General features: G+C 32.2%; 1 protein-coding gene and 1 long non-coding RNA gene across 4 annotated transcripts in view; one reads left to right on the forward strand and one right to left on the reverse strand.

Moving 5' to 3' along the window:
* Positions 1-22,772, reverse strand: part of LOC126739500 (nephrin) — an 835,262-nt gene that overhangs the window by 563,021 nt on the left and 249,469 nt on the right. The gene's annotated exons all lie outside the window — the stretch shown is intronic.
* Positions 17,053-18,342, forward strand: LOC126739543 (uncharacterized). The gene is made up of 3 exons (XR_007661650.1): positions 17,053-17,235; positions 17,729-17,856; positions 18,136-18,342. It is a non-coding gene; the product is annotated as an uncharacterized LOC126739543 (long non-coding RNA).

Genomic DNA, 22,772 nt, shown 5'->3' on the forward strand with positions numbered 1-22,772 from the left:
GTCTTGGTGTTTAATTAAATTTAAAATTTATTTTTATTCGAGTGCTTGCTGGAATGAGTGTGTTCACTTAGTAATAAGTTTTAGGTTTTTAGTTGTTTAAAGAAAATTACCGTTTTTATATTTAATATAAGATATTTAGGAGAAAATTTGATGGAAATTTTATTTACTAGCCTTATGTCAGTCCTTTCGTAGTGGCGTGTTAATATTAAGGTATTAGCACAATCTCTTTAAACCTCTACTAAGTTTAATGTTTAAACTCTAGTCACGAAGTTTAAATATGGTCCTTCGAGCCGGATGTTCCATCAAGTTTTCTAAATAAAACATATTTCCAGCACCCATTATATTTAATTTTACATCTAGTAAAATTAGTACTAGATTAGATTAGATTCTAATTTAGTCCAGTCAAATTTTGTTGAGCAAATCAATACCTTTACTGAGTTTTTATTTAAAGGTTTACCTTTTTAAGTACTATTTTTAAATTATTCATAGTTCAAAATGGATATTAACCAGTTAAAAAAGAACCGTACTTTGGCCAAAAGTAAAATATCAAGGGTTTTAAATTCACTTGATAAGAAAAAAGATATTGAAATTGATATAACTTTTTTTGAAACCAAAATAAATCAGTTGCAAAATGCGTTAGATACTTATAATTTAGCTCAAGATGAAATTGAATATCAGTTCGAGCTGAATTCAACTTTAGATAATAGTGAACCAGATGATGAAGATAGGGTATTAATAGATGAAAAATGTGATACAGGATTTGTTTTGTGTCATAATAAAATTAAAGAGTTGTCAGGTACTTTAAATACTTCTTTACAGCGTTCTAATGCATCGCCAGCAGTAGTAGGAAAATCAATGATGTCTCCTTCTACGAATATTTTACAAATAATAAAAATTAAACATTTTACGGGTAACATGTCAGAATACCCTTCCTTTATGCAAATGTTTGAGTCAATTGTTATACAAGATAACACATTATCAGATATACAAAAATTTGCTTATTTAAAATCCTGTTTACGAGGTGAGCCACTTGAAATAGTTGAGCATTTATCTTTTACTAATGAAAATTTTACTACAGCTTTAGCTTATCTTAAAGAAAGGTATGAAAATAAAATAACTGTCCTTAATGCACACATTGGTGCAATTTTAGATGTTCCAGTTGTTTCAAAGGTTAACTCAGCTAATCTTAGAGATTTTGTTAATAAATGCAAAGGAAGTATAGGGTCTTTAAATAACTTAAACTATACTAAAGAAGAATTGTTTGATGTTTTAGTAATTTATCTGTGGATAAAAAAGGTAGACATAGGTACACGCAAAGCTTATGAAAGTGAACGTAGACAAGACCAGTTGCCTAGTGTTACTGACTTTATTAAATTTGTTGAAAGAAAATGTGTAACTCTAGAAAATTTGTCAAGTAATGAACCTCAAGTTCAAAAACCAAATAGGGTTCAAACCCATACTTCCTTACACACAAAAACAAATCAAGGTAACAATAAAAAATGTGTATACTGTAATGAAACTTCACATGTAATTTTAGGCTGTAATAAATTTAAAGGTTTATCACTTACAGGAAAGAGACAAACTGTTTCATCAAAACAGTTATGTTATAATTGCTTGGCTTCTCAGCACAATTTAAGTAATTGCCCTTCTAATAAAACTTGTATTTATTGTGGCAAAAGACACCATTCTCTTCTTCATGATTTTGAGCAATCCCATAGTCCAAGCTCGAATTTACAAAACAGAGTTAATCAGAATCGTTTTAGCCAGACTTCACGATTTCCAACCAGATCTAACCAAGGATCAATACATGGAAATTTCCAAAATAATCAATCTGCCAGAAATCATACGAACAATATTCATTCCCAAATAAACAATAATCAAAACCATTCTATGGTTGATCAAGAATTCACTTCACACAATAATTGCAGGCAAAATAATAATCTAACTGTTGCTAATGTATCACAAAATGAAGTGAGTCAACATTCTGAAGAGACCCACACAGTTTCAAATTTGTCTACCAAAAACTGTCAAGTCCTTCTAGCTACTGTCTCTTTAACCTTGTTAGATGCCGATGGCAACCCAGTTACCGTCAAGGGTATTTTAGATAATGGATCTCAAAACTCCTATATAACAAGTTCTCTTATTGAAAAACTAAAATATATTCCATATAACAAAACAACACGAGTTTCAGGTATTGCCCTGTCTCATAGCGTCTCACAAAAAATGGTGGATGTCATTTTACATTCCAATTTTAATCAAAAATCTTTTAAGTTAAGTTGTGTAGTGCTTCCCAATATTACATGTTCCCTTCCTCATATAGAAATTAATACATATGCATGGAATATTCCAAGTAATATATTCTTAGCTGATCCCAACTTTAACATACCCTCAGAAATTGATCTTCTTATAGGCTCAGACCTATATTATCAATTACTTACCCCTGGTATGATTAGTTTGGGAAACAAAATGCCTACCCTACTTAACACTCATCTTGGTTGGGTAATTGGAGGTTTATATCCTTCAAATTCCAATTCAAATATTTCTACTGCACATCTGAACGTAATTCAATCAGGTCAAGACTCTGTTGCCCTTTTTGCTCAAAATGATGAACAAAAATGCCTTGAAACCATTGTTGCAAAGTTTTGGGAGTTAGAAGAACTTCCACCTGTTAAGCTTCGCACCCCAGATGATGACTTGGCAGAATCTATATTTGTAAATACTACAAAAATCTTAGAAAATGGAACTTTCCAAGTAAACTTACCTCTTAAAAATGAAGATGAGCACCTCAAGTTAGGTGATTCAATTTCAATTGCTCGTAAAAGGTTTGAAAATCTTGAGAAAAGGTTTGAGAAAAGTCCAGAATATTATATACAGTATAAACAATTTATCGAGGAATATGTGTCCCTAGGTCATGCAAGATTTGTTCCTCTTACTCAATGTAATGAGTTTTCCCAGCAAAAGTACTTTTTTCCACATCATGCAGTGATTAGAGAGGACAGTGCAACCACTAAATTGCGTGTTGTGTTTGACGGCTCTTGTAAAACTTCAACAGGGTATTCTCTCAATGACATAATGTTAAAGGGTTTTCAAGTACAGCCAGATTTATACGATATTTTGTGTCGTTTTCGCTCGTTTAAGTATGTTCTGACTTGTGATATTGAAAAGATGTTTAGACAAATATTGGTTAATCCTGAGCAAACCTTTTTATTGAATATTCTTTGGAGAGAAAGACCTGAGGATCAACTCAAATGCATTGAATTGTTAACGGTTACTTATGGCACTAATAATGCTCCTTTTTTAGCCACTCGTGTGTTAACTGAAATAGCACAGAACAACTCATCTGACTATTCAGTCGCATCAAATGCTCTTCTAAACCAAACTTATTGTGATGATATTTTAGGAGGTGTTGATGATTTTAATGATCTTAAAATTCTGTACGATCAACTCAACTCCCTATTAAATAAGCATGGATTTCCATTGCATAAATGGTGCAGCAATTCACCACAATTTTTGTCAGCATGTACTGACCAACTTTATTATTCAGAATTGGAATTTAAATTTCATTCAACCCTAAATAAAGTTCTCGGATTAAAATGGAATCCAGTAGTCGATTATTTTTTAATTTCAAGTCCTAAGAAGACTTTTCCTGAACCCTTTACTAAAAGAAAAATCCTTTCAACAGTAGCACAGTGCTACGATCCTATCGGATTCTTGTCACCAGTTATTGTTATTGGTAAGCTGATTATTCAGCATATCTGGACTTTAAAAATTGATTGGGATACACCCTTAAAGGATAGTAATGTAATTATCCAGTGGAAAAACTTTGTTGACAATTTACATCTTCTTCAACATCTCAAAATTCCAAGATATTTCTTTTTGGATAAACCCTTAAAGGAAATTCAGTTACACGGCTTTGCAGATGCAAGCATGAAAGCCTATGCTGCCTGCGTTTATATACGCACATCCTATTCGGATAGTAGCATGTCTAGAGTCTCTCCTCTAAAAAGTGTTACACTTCCTCGATTAGAGCTTTGCGCTATGCTTCTGCTCTCACAATTAATCACAAAACTCATAAACATTTATGCTAATAGGTTTAAAATAGATTCAGTAAATCTATGGTCTGATTCCGAGATAGCCTTATCTTGGATTGAGTCTCATGCATCCCGTTGGAATATATTTATTTCTAATCGCGTATCCAAGATACAGGAATTAACCTCTGAGTTTACTTGGCGGCATATTAAATCCTCTGACAATCCAGCAGATCTACCCTCTCGAGGTATTTCTATTACTGATCTTTTAACTTCTAAAATGTGGTTTCATGGACCAGCCTTTCTAGAGCTTCCAGATCTTGATTTGACAAAGTCTAAAAAATTTCAGAGTTTAAATGACTTGCCAGAAGAAAGAAAAATTTCGTTACTTAGTACTGAAGTATTAAATCAGGATGTTTTTTGGTCTAACATTTTCAAACGCTTCTCAAGTTTCTTGAAATTACAACGTACAGTAGCATATATGCTTAGGTTCTTACATAATTGCAGAAACAAAAACATTACAAATTCTGGCCCTTTAAAGGTCCAAGAATTAAGAGATTCTCTTAACCAAATAATACAGGTCATACAATCCAAATATTTTTTAAAGCAAATTTCTGAGTTAAAGTCAAATAAAAATATTTCGGATAAGACTTTGAGAAAACTGAACCCCTTTATTGATTCAAATGGGTTTCTAAGAGTTGGTGGCAGATTGGAAAATGCTAATATCCCGTTTGACCACAAACATCCATTACTTCTACCGTCTCATAACTATATTGTGTCATTGATGTTGAAATATGAGCATCAGCGACTTGGACACGCAGGTGCTCAAAATGTTCTTTCAAATTTCCGATCCAGATATTGGCCACTTAATGGTCTTAGAGACCTTAAGAGAATAATTTCAAAATGTGTCACATGTTATCGTTTTAAAGCGCAACCAGCTCAACAAATCATGGCAAACCTTCCCAAAAACAGGGTGTTAGTATCTAGACCTTTTAGTCAAGTTGGTGTAGACTATGCAGGGCCATTTACCCTAAAATCTTCCAACCTTCGTAAGGCTCCTAGAATAAAGGCTTACTTGGCTATTTTTGTTTGCATGTCTTCTAAGGCCGTTCACCTGGAAGTAGTCTCCAGCATGACCACTGAAGACTACCTATGTGCTTTGAAGCGATTCATAAGTCGTCGTGGTAACCCATCTATGATCTTCAGTGATAATGGGACCAACTTTATAGGTGCTAAGAACCAATTATATGATATTTATTCATTCTTTAATAAAATTGAAACTTCTAATCAAATTAAGGAATTTTTGTCCCAGAGCGAAATAAAATTTAAGTTTATTCCTCCACGAAGTCCTCATTGGGGAGGAATATGGGAAGCTGCCGTTAAAAGTGCCAAGCATCATATCCATCGTATTATTGGTCAAAGTCATTTTACCTTTGAGGCTTTCTATACCATACTTGTACAGATAGAAGCAATTCTTAATTCACGGCCCTTATGTCCCTTATCAAATGACCCAAATGACTTTCAAGTTTTGACTCCTGGTCATTTGCTAATTGGTACTAGTTTGATGTCATATCCTGAAAAAGACATTTCTTTAATCCCTGAAAACAGATTAACGCTTTGGAAACGTATTACTCAAATAAAACAATTGTTTTGGAAAAAGTGGACTAAAGACTACCTAAATCGTTTGCAAAATCGACCAAAATGGTTTCAAGAATTTCCAAATATAGAACTCAACTCACTTGTTCTTCTGAAGGAAGATAACTCTCCACCATTTCATTGGTCACTTTCCAGAGTCATAGAAGTCATTCCCGGAGATGATGGTAAAGTAAGAGTTGTGAAACTTAAAAACAAGGACGGAGTTTTTACTCGAAGTGTGGCCAAGGTCTGTCCTTTGCCTCAACAAGATATACCTGAAACCTTTTTGTCCTCATTAAATTAGTTGGGGATACTTCTGTAGTTTGGAGCAATTTGCTCCAACCGGGCCCCAAAATGTTGCGAAATCAATTTCTCAACACAGACAAATTAAATTTGTCTCAAATAATAACTACAGTTTACAAAAACTCTCCGATACCTGGAATTGGTGTCTGGGTCTGTCTTGCCCCGATCAAGCCGCGGCGACACGAAATTTACCCCGCACCACACCCAGTATGACGATAAATGCAAACCAGGCAAGATCTCTGCTCCGTCCAGCCAGCGACGTAAAATCAAAAACCCAAAACATCGAAGTCGATGTTAATTTTGTTTCACATAAGTTGATCTTCTTAAAGAGTTAGTAAACAGTTTGTGTCTTTTGACGGAAATGGTATAAAACCTTTCCTGTCCTGTTTCCTGTATTTAATAATTTAAATAAAAAGCAAATTTATGTTGCAAAATTGAGCGTTGCAGTTAAAAGCGTTGTAAACTAGCTATTAAATTGCCTTTAAGTTAAAGCATATTATTTTGTGGGCGCTTCGTAAGAATATAAAGTTGTGAACAGAAAAGTCAACATTTATAACATTTTCCATGAACAGTTTTAATAACTAGTGAGGAGGCTGTTACTGAACCGAGGACAAGACTATTGAACATTTTGTGGAAGCGTATAGTGTGGAAGCAGCAGTGTATTGGATTTTGTTTTTCTGTGTCTTCACATAGAAACAAGGTACCTTTGTAATTTTCACTTGTGTGTTTTATTTTAAACAATAATAATTTTGTTACGTTATTTGTATTAAGGCCAAAGGGTTTAATTTAGTTAATTACTTTTGTCTTGGTGTTTAATTAAATTTAAAATTTATTTTTATTCGAGTGCTTGCTGGAATGAGTGTGTTCACTTAGTAATAAGTTTTAGGTTTTTAGTTGTTTAAAGAAAATTACCGTTTTTATATTTAATATAAGATATTTAGGAGAAAATTTGATGGAAATTTTATTTACTAGCCTTATGTCAGTCCTTTCGTAGTGGCGTGTTAATATTAAGGTATTAGCACAATCTCTTTAAACCTCTACTAAGTTTAATGTTTAAACTCTAGTCACGAAGTTTAAATAGGTAATAATAAGTAAATTAATTAATCCAGGCAGTTAAGGTATAATTTTAATTAAAGTACCTGAAATACTGAAAAATCCATGGCACAACTGCCTGGAATTTTAAAATACCTTAATTTGAACTTAATTAATTAATAAATTTAATAGACCAGGCAGTTGAGGTAATAATAAGTAAATTAATTAATCCAGGCAGTTAAGGTATAATTTTAATTAAAGTACCTGAAATACTGAAAAATCCATGGCACAACTGCCTGGAATTTTAAAATAACTTAATTTGAACTTAATTATGGTAATACAAAAGATTTTTTTGTGGATTTTGGCGCAAGTAGGGATGGTTTAGTGCAATTAGCAGAAAAGGGCCAATTATCAAAAATTGAAGGTGTTGGTTCGGGTTCAATTAACTGTTTAATCAATACTGGAAAAGTTGTTAAATTAAATCTGGATAATGTATTGCTTATGCCACAACTTGACTATTATTTAACATCTGTTAAGAAGTTGACAATTGCTGGTGACAGAGTAAATTTTAGTGGAGACACGTGTGACATTTCCAGAAACGGAAAACAACAGGCAACAGCAAAATTATCACCAGAACTGTATGAGTTATTGGTACCTGATAAAGTGTTTATGGTTAGTGTTCATTCTTGGCATAGGCGTTTTGAACACAGAAATATTAAAGCCATTAAGGAGCTGGAGAAAAAGTATTTGGCAATGGGAATTAAAATGGATGACTGTGGAATAAGAGAAATTTGCCAATATTGTTAAAGATAAGATTACACGTAAAAGTTTTCCTAAAAAGTCGTATAGTTGCACAACAGAAATTTTGGATATGATTCATACGGATGTATGTGGTCCTATGAGAAATGTTACTCCAGGAAATAGAAAATATTTACTTACCCTTATAGGGGATTTTTTACGTTTTATTATTATTTACTTAATGTCATATAAAAATGAAACAAATAAATTTATTAGAGAATTTGTTGAATTAATGAAAAATCAGTTTTTCAGAGGAGGGGAATATATAGGTCATAACTTGCGTAACTATTTAAAAGAGCAAGGTATTAAAATTCAGTTAACTGCAGGATATTGTCCGGAGCAGAATGGGGTAACTGAAAGAAAAAACAGGTCGCTAATAGAAATGACAAGATGTATGCTTATTGATTCTAATCTGCCTAAGAAATTTTGGGGCGAGGCTGTAGTAACAGCAAATTTTTTGCAAAACAGATTGCCAGTAAGGTCTAAAAACAAAACTCCTTACGAACTTTGGTATAAAAAGATTCCAGATGTTTCAAATTTGCTTATTTTTGGTAGTGTGATGTATACGGTGGAGTCAAGCAGAATAAGCAGAGGAATAGAAACGGAGCCAATTAATTTCATGGAAGCAGTTTCTGGCAGTGATAGTAATTTATGGAAAGTGGCTATGGAAGAGGAAATAGATTCATTTGTGAAAAAAATGTATTAGCAACGAATTAAGCGTTTACTTAGTGTATAATTTGCACACGGTAAAATAATATTTCTTTCTATTTTTTGATGTCGATGTTTTTGACACACTGTTGTTGTTGCAGTTGCAATTAGAGTAATAGTATAATTTTCGACGCTAATAAAACGTTTTAAGTTTGTACGCGGGTGTTTTATTATCACATCCCTGTGTACCTGTATTGATATAACTACAACAGTATAAAAGACTTTTAGTTAATTCAAAGAGTCAAAAGAGATTCAGTGGACCGAGGCTTCACATGTAATGAAGAGAAACGCATTATGAGTAAATAAAACCCTTTGAGATGTCATTGCCCCGCAATCCTTTTTTCATTCACACTAATTACTCTCTCACCTAATCCTCATCCAGATATATATAAAGGAATGCATACGCGGCTACAGTAGAGGTATAATACGACCCTTGCTCGCTAACAAACAATGAACATTTTCAGCAAATTCTCCCCCAAATAAACGCGAAGGGCCCTCGTGAAAGTGAAAATTTGCGACAAAATCTCTTTTATAAACCCCCTCCCACGTGTTTGTAAGGAGTGTCGAGGAAGCAAGGGAGGATGGGGGGAGGAAGGAGGGAGGTGACGTTAGCCGCGGAAGTGTCAGTCGCGTAATTACGACATGTCGCTGCTGCAATGCCGCCTTGTTTTCAAGTGCGTGACGGGGGCGAGATCTAAAGACGCAGCGGGGGAACCGAGAGGCCCCTCAACCGACTCCGGAGGAACACTAATTAACATTTGAGGTTATTATCCGGGGAAAAAGGTCTCGAATGAAAACATAGGCCGCGGGTTTTTGAACTTTGGACTATTGAAAACGTTGGCAAGATAATAAGAGACGCTTATCAAGCATTTTTATAGCGCAATTTTTGACGAAAAAACGATCAAGAATGAAGTTTTAGAAAATTTATTGATTGCTGTCATTTCTACACATACATGATCAGATCCCGTCACAATTCGATGTTTTCGTGATATACCAGGTAGTGCGTCGCCGAGCGGACATAGGATATCCCATGTAAATTTTAAGGGGGTCAATTATTGACTTCCCTGCACATTTTACAGAAAAAAATTAAGATAACTTTTTGAAGAGGCAATCTGGCAAGCCCTCGTGCAAAGTTTCAAAAACTTTTAATGAGCGAATCTTAAATTATTTAATAAAATATAATTGCAAAATTACCAAATTTTCGGTTCAGGTAAAACCAGACACCAGCCACCAGCAAATAATTTGTTATAAGGCTTTGTCAAATCTGACGTACAACCGAATACAAGAAATTTTTTGTTTCGTTTTATCAATCTCACAACCATACATTGGAAGTAAGCACAACTGCGGGTTTTCTTACTATAATTTTATGTATACAGGGTGGCCCAAAAATAAGTTATGGTCATCAACGTAATTTTTTTAAATGTAAACACCTATTTTTTATTTTAGATTTAGGTTCTACATCAAATTCTAAGTACATTTCATGTACCATGTCCTATACCTAAACTCGAGTGTTGACGATTGAACACAATAAAAGGCTATTTTTGGAAGAGTTATTTATATCAAGCAACCTATCAGTTATTAATTGGTTATTTACATTTGTGGTTGGTGTTTTTGATTGTTAACTTGTCACAATTTGTTGACATCAAATAATTTTGAGTGAATTTAGTTTGATTTAGATGCCTAAGCAAAGTTTTGCTTGTGTTAAGTTTATCAAAAGATAAAATTAAAATTTCAAAAAATGGTACGTCTTAGTGAGCGAGAGCGAATAGAGATTTTGATGATGATTGGTTATAGAAACAGGATGCGCACTCAGATGGAAGTCTGTGAAAATTATCATGCCAAGTATCCCGATAGGCCACGTATATCTTAAAGTACTGTCAGTAAAATAGAACAGAAATATCGGGATTTGGGTCATGTCAGGGATAATTATACAAAAGGTCGGTCAAGTATATCAGAAGAGAAGCAACTAAATGTTTTGCTGGCAGTTGAAGAAGATTGCCATAAAACGACTCGCAATATTGCGTTAGAAAATCAGATATCCCAGACATCCGTCGTTAAGTATTTAGGTATAAATAAATGGCACCCTTACAAAGTTCAATTGGTTTATGAACTAAATGAACATGACCCAGATAGGCGTTTAGAATTTTGTGAGAGACTTATGGACTTGTGCCATGCTAATCCACAATTTTCAAAAAAAAATTTATTTTCTGATGAGGCAACGTTTTGTCTTCATGGTAGTGTAAACCGGCAAAACTGCCGATATTGGGCTACTGAAAATCCGCACTAGATGATAGCAAATGCCACAGCCAAGTCCCTCAAAAAGTAAATGTTTGGGCGGGGGTGATTGAAAACAGGGTTATAGGGCCCTTTTTCTTTGAAGGATACTTGAATGGTGAAAGATATTTAGAGTTTTTAGGAAATGACTTGGTTCCATGCCTTGCCACTTTATACCCCGATCCAGAAGACCCGGATATATAAGATAATTCCTTATGGTATCAGCAAGATGGAGCTCCAGCCCATTACACTCGTCCCGTGCGCCAGTACCTGGATACCGTTTTCCCTGGACGTTGGATTGGTCGGAGGGGTGCAATTGAATGACCGGCCAGATCGCCGGATCTGACTCCTTTAGATTTTTTTTTGTGGGGGTATCTTAAGTCCAAAGTTTATATTAATCGGCCAAACAACATTGAAGACTTAAAAATTAGAATAACGGAAGAAATAAGATTGATAGAACCTTCTGTTATCGATAACTTTTTTCAAGAATTTCAGCATCGACTGGGATATTGAGGTTCGTGGCAGCCATTTTCAACACTTAATAAATTAATTAAAATATTTTTATGTATTCTTGCTTGATATAAATAACTCTTCCAAAAATAGCCTTTTATTGTGTTCAATCGTCAACACTCGAGTTTAGGTATAGGACATGGTACATGAAATGTACTTAGAATTTGATGTAGAACCTAAATCTAAAATAAAAAATAGGTGTTTACATTTAAAAAAATTACGTTGATGACCGTAACTTATTTTTGGGCCACCCTGTATACATAAAATTATAGTAAGAAAACCCGCAGTTACAAATAAAAATCGACATGTCCGAGCGTTTTTTTTTGAACATACCCCTGAATTTTAAATGAATTTATTCCAACCTTTACGTTCGCACTGTATAAATTTTTATTTAATATAACGATGAAGTTAAACCAATAGCAATCATTATTATCGATTATTAAAAAAATAATTTTATCATACTTAGAATTTAATTAAACCAATAGCAGCATTTGAAATATTTTAAATTTATTTTCCCATCAAGCCTATCCGGTCTATTTCAACCATTAAACCTATAGTTAGTAAATTCGAGTCTAAAGACATTGCTATAAATAATTGTAAACTCAGATGATCGAAAATAGATCCGAAAAAAGAGAGAACAGAACTCTTAATATTTTACTAAGTGTGGAAAAAGAAAATGAAATAAAATAAATAACTTTTATAAAAATAATAGAGAATTACATAAAAACATCCATTAATCAAATGTTCAAACAACCCCCCATTAACAGCTAAACAATATCCTTACCGATCATAAAATTTATTTCTAACGTTACTAAGTTGATATTGGGAAATTTTATTACACTCTAACGAAATAGCGTTTTGTAACTGATTTAGATTCTCAAATTTTACACTTTTTAAATGACCCCACAAAAAGAAATCATTCGGTGAAAGATCAGGTGACCTGGCTGGCCAAAGTATCCGATATCGTGGACCAATAATATTGCCGTTAAAAGCATTTTCCAAGCACTATCTAACCATACCGGCATTATGGGCCGGGCAACCATCCATTTGGTACCAGATCATTTGATCTTCCTAAACAACTTCTACCAAGTCGGGTCCAATTTGATTTTGAAATAAATCCAAATAGGTTTCAGCTGTTAGGTTATAGTCGATAAAAAAGGGTCCAATGATATGGTGTCCGATAATTCCCACGAATACATTTATTTATTGGGGATATTGTGTTCGAGTATGAACAAAGCGATGTTCATTTTCCTGGCACCAATACCGGCAATTCTGAACATTTGGTTCATTGTTGAGGGTTCATCGGTAAAACAAATATTTCTTAAAAAATTCCTATCATTATTTGCTCTTTCCATCATTTTAAAACAAAATGCCATTCTTCGCTCTTTATCTCCTTCCTGCAGCTCTTGATGTTTTTCGAATTTATACGAATAATATTTGTGTTTTTTTTAAACTGCGTAATACCGTTGTATGATGTTTATTTATCTCTTGCCCAAGAACTCTCGTACTAACCATCTTGTTTTCCTCCACACTCAGTAGAATATTAAAATCTCTGTTCTCTCTTTCTTTGGCTCTATTTCCAATATCCTGAGTTGAACATTTACGATTTTTTATTACGGTACCTTTGGACTCGAACTTATTGACAATACGTTTAATAGTTGAAATGGACGAAATGGGCTTGGTGGGGAAATAAGAAAAGATTTTAGATACTGCTCTAAAACTGTTTCCTGCATAATGCCACTTAATTATGGCTACTTTTTTGTCGATTAAATAATTCATACTTGTTTTCAAATATCGACTGTCACTGATTTATTGACACTTTTCCTCACGTCAGTGACAATATTCACTTAACTGGTGCCCGTTTGGTTTTACCTGAACCGAAAATTTGCTAATTTTGCAATTACATTTAATTGAATAATTCAAGATTCGCCTATTAATTTTTTTTGAAACTTTGCACAAGGGTTTGCCAGATTGGACACTTCAAAAAGTTATCTTACATTTTTTCTGTAAAATGTACAGGGAAGCCAATAATTGACCTCTTTAAAATTTACATGGGATTTCCTATGTTCCGCTCGGCGACGGACCACCCGATATCAACCCAGTGGCGTATCCAGACTGAAGTCCTGCCCAAGCAGCACACACAAGGTTTGTTCTCACTGCAAATTTCTTACAAGTTTGAAACTGTTTCCAAACCATTCTTGATGCGCATGCGTAAAATATTACAACTTCTGGTTGATTTGAAACCATCTGTGCGAACATCAAATACGGGTTGAGTAGAGAAGAAAAATAACCTCACTTTTTTATGCCAGTGAGAAATGGGAAAATTAATAAAACATAAACAAAACAAAAATTATACTTCAACCTTGAAATAGCTGTATATTATTAATAGTTTAAGATTGTGTGATTATTTGCTACTTCAAGACTTATTCTAAATTGCTCGAGAAATTCTATTCTATTAAATTGCAACACAGTTTCATGAAAATAGTTTTGACTTTTGGGCTCTATCCGTTCTTCAATTAAATCTTCTTTAAAAGTCTGTGTCGGAATCAACATAATTCTGATCAGATTGTTCCGACGATTCAAAAGCACTTGTTTCCTTAATGTTTATTTTTAGACTAATCCAACAATTTAAAATACAATTTTCAAAACGAATATCAAGGACTATACAAAACGACAAAATACAAACAACAATTTAGAGGTTATGTTCATATTCCGAAGATCGGCGTTGATTGGCTACACGAATGCTCTGACACTTTGCTTGAAATAAATCCGAAAACAAGTCTGACTATCAGATGACGATCAGGAATTTGTGTAAGAACATCAAACTTTTGATTTGAAACCGATCAGAAGTTCCTGTGCGAACGCATTTTACTCTATTGCGCATATGTATTTGTCGAAAACTTGTTTCTTACTGCTGTGAGAACAAACCTACAGTCTACTACGAAACAAAATTATTTTATATTAGTTATATTAAGAGCGTATTGAACACTAAAATATTATTTAACGCCTTTAATTAAAATAATTCTAAAGGACCGAATTATTTTAATTAAAGGCGTTAAATAATATATTTTAGTGTTAATAACCTTATTTCATAACAAGGTTTTATAGATAACTCCATGATAGTTTAATAAAATATTTTTATAGTGAAATAAGTAATTTGGTATGAAGCATTTATAAAACAATCTTATATAACTATATTGTGTTAAGCAAAATTTGCTATCTAGTTGCTTTATAATTATGGTAACACATATCTATAAAATTATTTTATATAGGTTTTGTAGTTAGTTATATTAGGCGAACGAAGAGGTGAGAGCTAAAGATGTTTTTTTAATTTATGTGATATCGGATCCCAAAACGGTAGTGAAAAATATTTAGTTTCTTTAGGTTATTTATACACTAAATTTCTGTTAAGTGAGTTATTTAAATGTTTGTAATAAATTTTATTTATAAGTTTCGGTGGAAAATTATTGTTATTTGCAATTTATTTAATGATCTTCAACTCCGAGAGGAAGTCTGTCCTTTCCAGGGGGATAGAGAAAAGTCTAGAGAAATATGAATGAAACGAAGCAAGTTTATGGCTATGAGGATGGTTGGAACTATAGGGGATGGTGCTATCAGTACTTGTGAGTTTACGATATATCGAAAATTTAATTTTATTGTTAAAGCGTTTTAGATTAAGATCCAGAAAAGGCAATGATTCATTTTCTTCTATTTCAAAAGTGAACGTTATTGAAGCGTGTAAGGCATTTAGAAAAGTTACAAAAGTGTTTAACTCTTCTTTATTCCCTTGAAAAATGACAAAAATATCATCCACGTATCTTTTGATAAAGAAGATGTGGTGAAAAAGAGAACTGTTCTTAATTTTGTGTTCTAAATTAGACATGAAAATCTCTGCTAGCAGAGGAGATAAGCTTGAGCCCATAGCGACTCCTGTGTTTTGCTGGTAAAAACATCCATTAAAATGGAAAAAATTTTGTTGTACAACTAACTCAACTAAAAGGGATAAATTATCAATATGAATTTGGGAAAAACTGGAACAGTCCTTAAGCAGATCTCTCACCAACAACACACAATCACATAAATTAAAAAAACATCTTTAGCTCTTACCCTATTAATACAAGCTTTAAAACCGTACACACTCTTAAATCCTTCTTACTTAACTCAAAGGACATAGTACCCCCCGACCAAAAATCAGGTGTTTATCAATTAAACTGCTCCAGTGATAACTGTGGCGTTTTTTATATCGGTCAAACCGGTAGAAAATTCTCCACTCGCGTTACTGAACATTGTAAAGATATCGAAAAGGCTAGAAAACGCAATCTTTGCCCTTCAAATATCAAATCCAATTTTGCTAGACACATACATCTCAATAACCATAGCTTCGATCCTCTTTTAGACACTAAATATTTCCATTTCTGCCATAAAGGTAATAAGCTGGATTTACTTGAAATTTTAGAAATAAATAGAGCTATACCAACTAATAATACTACATGTGTCAATGATCAAATTAATCATTCATCTACACATTTTTTAATTCATTAAATTTTAATGATAATTTATAACGCCTTTTCTTTCTCTCATATTAGAGTCAAAACTTTTTATTTTTAAGTATCATTTCTAGTACCGCCATCTGTAGCCAACTTAACAAAGTCTAATTTTACAAATTACAGGTACTATATTTTAAATAGGGCGCGCCCTATCTTTTGAAAAGTTATATATTTCTTTTGTTCTTAGTTCTTGTTGACATAACAATTATCCTAGTTTTGTAATTATGTGATTTTAATGTTTATATATAGACCCTGCTTAGTCCCTCATGCATCTTAATGTAAGTTTTTTGTCTTTAACGTTCAATTATTTATTTGTTAATTAATTAAGGCTTTTTATTATTATTGTAGATGCCCTATTATTTATTGTTGAGATTTTAACTTTTGACCTTGCCAGTAGCACGATAGCTGATTATATGTTGTGACGAAAACCCTCATTGTATGTAAGTTATTTTTAATACCTTTTATTTCAACACTTTTTATCCTTAGCTTATAAGTTTCCTCGGTTCTTTATAGATCCCTGAAGATAAACATCCTATATGTCCGAAACATATAGGATAGATGATTTTTAAATAAATTTAGTGGAGGATGACAGAAACAATTTTAGTTACCCTTTCAAAAAAATTGAAGAATTGTTAACGATTTTCCAGTTTTAATTCCTTGGACCAGCGCCGTAGCTACAATGGTTCCACGGGTTCGGTAGAACCAGGCCCGCCACTCCCAAGGGCCCGTAGCCAGCTAATAAACATAATAATAAATAAATAAAGGATGTAAATTTAAACTAAAACTCAATAATATATTGTGAACTTATATAATCTAACAAACCACATAAAAAACATAAAAATCCAAGACTCAGCTAAAATTCTTACATCGATGTACCTATCCGCAGCCGAAGCAAATATTTTCTAGCCTTTAGCACTGATTTAAATAACGCTAGCGTTAAATCTGTGCCTTTAGCCTTTACTATTCTTCTCTGTTTACTGTGCGACGATCTAACGACAGCGATAGACTTTCGACGGTCCCGATGCAGACCATACATACATATAATAATTATTATTATCCGAGAAAAGTGTACCGGGCCCGGGAAAACCCATCAGAGTTGTTATGTAATGTGAGACAGATTATTTTATTTTTTGGTTTTGGTGTATCCGTAGGGCAGGGCAGGGTGGCAGTTTGTATTTTATTCCTACTTTTTAGTCAGACAGTCTATAAAATAAGTTCCAATTATAAACATTTATCTGGTGCAAGTCAAAGAAAAAAGAAAGGCGAGCTTGAAGAGAAAACTCGAAAACATCCAAAAATTTACAAATTTTTAAATTCAAGCAGTTCCTCTTTAACTAATTTTGTTTCTGGTGAGATTGCTACACCCTCTACGTCTACGATTGTGAGTCAATCTCCTAGTGGTAAGTATTTTACAAATTCTCAATATCTCACTTCTTAGGTCTCGAAACATAATTATTTATATTAGGCCGGCCAAATATTACAAGTGTTCTTAAAAACTCTCTATCTTTTATTGACCCAATGTCGCCTGGCTAGAACAGTTTACAAACAAAATTATTGAAGTATCATACTATCAAAAGTCTCTCATCAGCACAACGATTCATTCCTTAGAGTAAGCCATAACTTTTAAAGTATCAAACAGGCCTCTCAAAACAACTATTATAGGGTTTCTACAATAAATTAATCTGACGACTTAGCCTTTCCTGACATTAAGTATGTTATTTCACTTTGTTTTTTTTACATATTTTTTACATATGTACATACATACATATTAATTTAATATTAAAAATAAGAAGGAATTTTGGTAAAAGAAATTAAAATCAATGGTTATGCCTATTATGAATGTTATGTAGTATAACAATCACAACATAATCGTTTATTTTAATTTTTTTTTAGGTGAAAATATTCCTGAACCTGAAATTGAACTTATGGCAAATACCGAAATTTCCGACCTAACTGAATGCTCAACTAATAAAGATGAACTCAAATCAGAGATACTTATCACTGATGAACCAGATATTAATGTAAGTAGGTGCATAGTCTGACAAATGGATCTGTAACACTAACGTCCCGTAGGTTTTACATAAAATATTTCTGTTTTTATTAAAATCGCATTTTATGATTGTAAAAAACTTATATTAAAATTAGATCACGAATAATTTTTTTTTTTTTTTTTGGTAATTTGTATTAATTTTTTTTATACGTTCGCTGTTCCACATCCTTTTGTTCCGTTCCACATCTATTTATTCTAGAATAGTTTTAGCGTTAGAGCTAAACCTAGGAATAAAAAATAATATTTATAGGTAAATTTTCCTACGGAGAAAGCTAATTTTGGCGAAGCTTTATCAATCCAAGAGAAAAGATTTATTATAGATAACGAATCTTGTCGTCCACGAGGACCATTTCCCAAAGATGCAAACAATAGAAGTTTTTCTTCATTTTATTATTCAGAAATATCTAAATCTGGCATTAAAATAGAAAGATGGTGGCTATGTTATTCACTGAAAGTAAATAAATGTTACTGTCAACCATGTTGGTTATTCTGTAACTTACAAAAACCCGATCAATTGATTCATGGTTTTAGTGACTGGAATCACTTAAACCGTAACATAAAGAGACACGAAGCCAATAATGAGCATAATAATTGTTGTGCTATTTTTGATAAATGGAAAAATAATAAAACAATAGACAAAGCCCAAGAAGATTTGTTTCGTCAGGAGATTAATAAATGGAGGCAAATACTAGAGCGAATTATTGATGTAACTCTTACTTTAGCGACAACAAATATGCCATTTCGAGGTACAAATGAAAACTTAAATTCAAGCAATCCAGGAGTGTTTTTGTCCATAATAAAGTTACTTTCTAAGTATGATCAAGTTTTAAAAAATTTATTAGAGAATCATTCGAAAATGTCAACTACTTATTTAAGTCCACAAATACAAAATGAAATAATAAATATATTAGGAAAAGCTGTTAAAAATGAAATAAAAAAATCTATAGTCGGCTTCTTTTTTTTTCAATAATTATAGATACTACCCAGGATATATCTAAAATTGATCGGCTTAGTCTTATTTTTCGATATGTTTCTGTTGAATATGATCAAAATAAGAAGTTAGTAGATATTGTTATTAAAGAGTCATTTATGGGTTTTATTCCAATTGAAAATCAGACATCGGAAAATCTTACCAATGAAATTATAAATGCAATTAATGAAATTAGCAACTTAAAGAAATTGCGTGGTCAAGGTTACGATGGTGCCGCAAATATGAGCGGTATGTATAATGGGGTTCAATCTAGAATTTTAAAAGTGGCGAAAAATGCTCCTTTTGTACACTGTGCTGCGCATAATCTTAATTTGGTTTTAAACGATTCTGTAAATAATGTAGAAAAAATTAGAAATTTTTTTGATTCAGTGGAAAGCTTGTATGTTTTTTTTGCCCACAGTATTAAAAGATGGGCGTTGCTTGAGTCATGTAAGAGCGAGTCGAATGTAAAGCTTAAAAAACTATCAGCAACCCGTTGGTCTTCACGAAATGATGCTATAAAAGCCTTAAGATTTAGGTATCTTGATGCTCTTAAGGCCTTGTCAAAAATTATTTTAACATCAAATAATAAAACTGAAATTGACGACTCTAGAGGATATAAAACTACATTGCAAAACTTTGAAACAGTATTTCTAATTATTTTGCAATCTAGAATTTTAAATAGCATAGACGCAGCATCAAAACTTACAAAATGAGCAGCAAGATATACAAAAATCGAGTAAACTCCTAAAAATGTTACAAATGACATATCTAATCTTCGAAATGAGTTTTTAAATGTAAAAGAAGAAGCTCAAGCCACGGCGAGTAAATGGAGTATAAGTCCAGAGTCCAGAGACGTTTTTTTGATGAATCTGCAAATGACTGTTTTTCAAACTGCGGAAGATATCTTTACAGTTGAAGTTTTTTATAAAACGCTGGACATTATTATTAGTCAGTTACAATATTTACATTAACAGTTAATTTACAATAAATAACTTCAATATTTTGGATACAGAAGTTCTATTAAATTCTAGTGACAGTAATATACCAAATGGCTGAAAATATTCGTGAAATATATCAAGATGATATATCAGATATACTTTCTAATCAATTATTAGCATTTCAAACATGTTTTTCTGAAGAACTTAAAAATATTAGGTCAGTTAAAGATTTGCTTAAATTTATCCTGGTTGACAATTATTCGTCTAGTAGTAGCTTTACTGGAATAATAACATTATGCTTCTACATATCTGATAATTCCTGTAACGGTTGCATCGGCAGAACGATCGTTCTCAAAATTAAAATTAATCAAAACATATTTAAGGAATTCGATGAATCAAAATCGATTATCTTCTTTGGCAATGCTGTCCATTGAAAATAAAGTTGCTCGCTCTATAGATTTAAAGGAAATTATTAAATCATTTGCGACTGCTAAATCTCGAAAAGTAACTTTTTAATGGGTGTATTTCTTCTATATTAACTTTGTATTTGTATCCTTTTGTAAATGTTTTTTTATAATTATGTACATATGTTTTTAATATTTTTATATTTTTCCGTAACTACTGTTATCAGTATTTTTGTCTTAATATTAATTTCATAAAAGTTTAGTTAAAATGCAATAGCCTTTTAATTTTTCCTTTCCTTAAGCCGTCGATTTAGGGAGAGACGAAGGTTAGTATCTCTTTAGGGGCCCGCGGATATAGTCTCGAACCCAGGCCCGTTATGTTGTTGCTACGGCGCTGCCTTGGACACTTTCTCACCCTTTAACCACTGTCCATCTTATCAGAACCTTTTTTTTTCTTTCTTTTTTGATACCGGTTAAACCAACTAGTTAGCTTCTTTCTTTATGAAAAAGTAGGAAAAAAAAACAAATAAATGAAAAAAAATGGTTCAAATTTAAAACCAATAATATTTTAAGTCCACCGAGATTACCAGAACTAACTCCAAAAATCTAAATAGAATTACCAAAATTCGCCCGTAAATATTGACACATTAGTCTTGATAAAAGATTAAAATTCTTCTCTTTGGACATTTTCATTCAATTTTTTTAAAGACCCTTCCAAAATTAGTAAAAAAGAGTTGTTTTTGGAATTTCTTTCCAGATAAAGTCCATCAGTACCATATATATAATGAAACCTTCCTAAAAAATAAAAAATAGTCGAATAGAAGTCCATATTTTGTAGGTGAATGTATATATAAGGATTACAAAATAGGGAAGTCTTTATCTCCAAGAAAAATGCATGTAGGTCACTTAGGTAAATGTATTATGCATTTCGGCTGTGTAAACAGCCATCATCAGATATTAGTATTTTTCTTGGAGATAAAGACTTCCCCATTTTGTAATCTTTAAATAAAAAATATCCTGAATCTATTGGTAGCCTTAGGAAAGTTATACGTCGGCTAGGTTTTACGATATGGAAATTAAGAAAGAATAATCTTTCTCAAGAAAAACAATTTTTTTTCAATAATTCATTTATTCGTTTTCATAACTCTGTCAATCGGTGGTCTAAATTACAATTTTCTTAGATTCTGCGATATAGTTCATCTAAAATTAGGAAAAATTGGTCTTTTTTTGGAATTCTTTTCCAGAGAAAATTAAAGTTCCAAATATTTAATTAAAGCTTTTTCTTAAATTGATAACCTTTGAAATAATTGGACCAATGGGAAAATTCGTATTTTTCTTACGCTTAAAAAATCTTAGAAAAAAGTTGCAAATATCAAATTGAACTATTTTATAAGTTGCACTATTGGAAAAAAGTTGTATTTTTCCTACATTCTGGGATATGAGCCCTCTAAATTAGGAAAGTAAAATATTTGAATTTTTACAAAATAAAACAATTTATTTTAATATTAAAATTAAGATTAATGATATTCTGAATGATAATTATCTTAGATTCTGAGATATATTTTGTTTGATATATAAATTCCAAATATCCAATGAAACATTAAAATGTTAACTAAGAACATTAACATTAAAATAGTAATTTAAAATATTAAACGTAACGTATATAATATTAGGATCCTAATCTTAAAAACATTTTTTAAGATTAGGATCCTAAAAAAGAATTTTTTGTTAAAATCATTTGGCAAGTCTAAAGATAATTTTTAATAAATAATTAATATTTCCCATTTCAGCCTAAGTTTTATACCCATTACTTATTTTTACAAAATAACATTAGTAAGAGTACGCTTACGAAATCTCCGAACAAAAAAAAAATAACATGAGTCGTTAGGACGCATAAGGCTTTCTGGTAAAATTTCACCTGATGTTATAATCAAACCAAACTACGTAAAACAAGGGATAAAAGAAGAGAGGAAAAAAAAGAAAGGTCTCACGCTATAGGGATATAAATTTAATAATGCTTATATATTATCCTCTTCTTTTTAGTAAGTTGAAGCGAAGGGTCAGAAAAGGGCCACGGATTCCTGAATTAAATGGATTCCTTTGAGAATTGCCCGGAGAAAAGAGCATGAAGTAAACGCATTATATTTATGGGGCAAAGAGCTCTTTGTTATTAGTATATATTAATAAAAATTTTACGATAGAAACGTTAGTTATTATTAGTTTTTGTATAATTTAACAAACACTGGTAAGCATCTAATAAAGGGTATTAAATAGATTAAGCCAAACCAATTCGCATTCGTAGTAGATTATAATAGCAAACCTCTCAGTGGTAATGAATTTAATGCATCTCAATCCAGCACGTTCATGGCATGATCCTGGGTCTACTAAGGTATAAACTAATTCCATCACGTTTCCAGTTCGAAACACCGACGCTTATTTGAGGTATTAGAATGTTTAATCACAGTTAACACCAATCAATAATATACGAAGCGTTACAATATCCTACAAAAAAAAAATAATTAATTAAGACTCGGATATAAAGAATTCTTTAACGTCGAAAATTATTAAGTCC

The sequence above is a fragment of the Anthonomus grandis genome, chromosome 8 (genome assembly GCF_022605725.1).
Source record: "Anthonomus grandis grandis chromosome 8, icAntGran1.3, whole genome shotgun sequence".
Taxonomy (NCBI): domain Eukaryota; kingdom Metazoa; phylum Arthropoda; class Insecta; order Coleoptera; family Curculionidae; genus Anthonomus; species Anthonomus grandis.